Here is a 1,611-nt window from a genome sequence, read left to right on the forward strand (position 1 = left end):
AAGCTTACAGAGTACAGAGTTCAACACTAGCCTGGACAACACTGAGATCCTGCCTAAAAGAGCCAAAAAAAAAAAGTAAAGTTCATCGAAACAAGTTTGTTAAAATTATCAGAACAGCCTCACAAGTAAATAAAGAGAACTATAAGCTTCACATACATTTCTAGTAGCCTTGTGAACCACTTTCCTTTATCAGTGCCACTCAAGTATTTTCTTGGCTACCTATACTTTTTCATTTGTGTCCAAATGGAAAGCAACATAATGTTCAGTTCTCTAAAAAACAACAATATTCCTAAAAATACCTAAAAATGGTAATAACAGACAAGTAGGGTTTAGGAAATTTATTTCAGTGCAACTGCCAGATATATTTTAAGCCCTATGCTTAAAAATAAAACTAATTCACATGACTAACTCGAAATACTGGAGCCAAAAAAGTCACTGCAAAAGCATTTAATGGAATACCTAGAGTTCGTCTCTTGTTTTCATCTTTGCTACAATTTTTGTGAAAACTTCTTACCTTGATTTATACTAAACATATCTTGATACATACCTAATAAAATAAAAATAGACATTTTCCTAACAACACATTTTCATAACCTCTGACTCACATAAGGTTGGTGGACTGTTCCGATGCAATGCAATGCTGCTTATATAGAAAGAAGTTTGGTTCATCTGAAGCATTTTCCAACGTGGAATAAACAACTACGTTTTCTAACAATCCTTAATTTGACCTATGAACAAAAACAAAGGTTGATTAGGAATTTTAAAAAGGTTGATTTCTTGATGAAAGCAATGAAGAGTATTATCAGTAGGCTAAATAATCATTTCTATCACAGTCCAGAAAGCAACTGAACTAGGAAGAAATGTCCATTATTTTCATGTTGCACGTTAGTACTGATATAAAACACAACTCCAAGTTTCAGCGTATGCTTTGAAGTTGAAAGAGCAACACTACACACCAAGAGAGACCAACAATGGGGATGTGGATATGAGAATGACTTAAGCATATTGATTTTTTTTCTGTGAGATTTTTTTTTCTTTTAATTAAATGAAGCTTGACTTCTATTGACTGCCATCTTCTGGAATTTCATTTTTAAAGCTCCCCTGACACACACATTGGCTTGGGAGCATCGTTGAGTGTTTCCTAACTTCGCCACTGAACCGCAAGCTCAGTGAACATAGAGGGCTGAGGATGGAAAATCAACTCCACTAGGGCAAAATTTAAAAAGGCATTTTATCCCCTCCAAGAGAATCTCTAGAATCTAAGGAGGCTGAGGCCACAGGATTGCCTGAGCGGGGACCTGCGCAGGTTACTTCGTGAGTTCACGCCCAGCCGTAACTGCATAGTGAGTCGCTGTCTCAGGAGTACAAGCGACCCCTCTACCCATGATAAGTGACAAAAATAACAGGCACGCTTCCCGTCAGGATTCGCCAGTCGGGCTGTCACCCCTCGGAGGAACCCCAGACGAGCAAGCTGTCAAAACAGCAACCAGAAACTAGCAGAGGTCCCGCCCGGCCCAACACTTCAAGGCCGCTCCGCAGCCCGCCGCGCCCGCCTCCGAGCCCGCCAGGGGCGAGGTCCGCTCGGCGCGCCACACCCGCCGCCCCGCCCAG

The sequence above is a fragment of the Octodon degus genome, unplaced genomic scaffold (assembly GCF_000260255.1).
Source record: "Octodon degus isolate 3935 unplaced genomic scaffold, OctDeg1.0 scaffold00075, whole genome shotgun sequence".
Taxonomy (NCBI): domain Eukaryota; kingdom Metazoa; phylum Chordata; class Mammalia; order Rodentia; family Octodontidae; genus Octodon; species Octodon degus.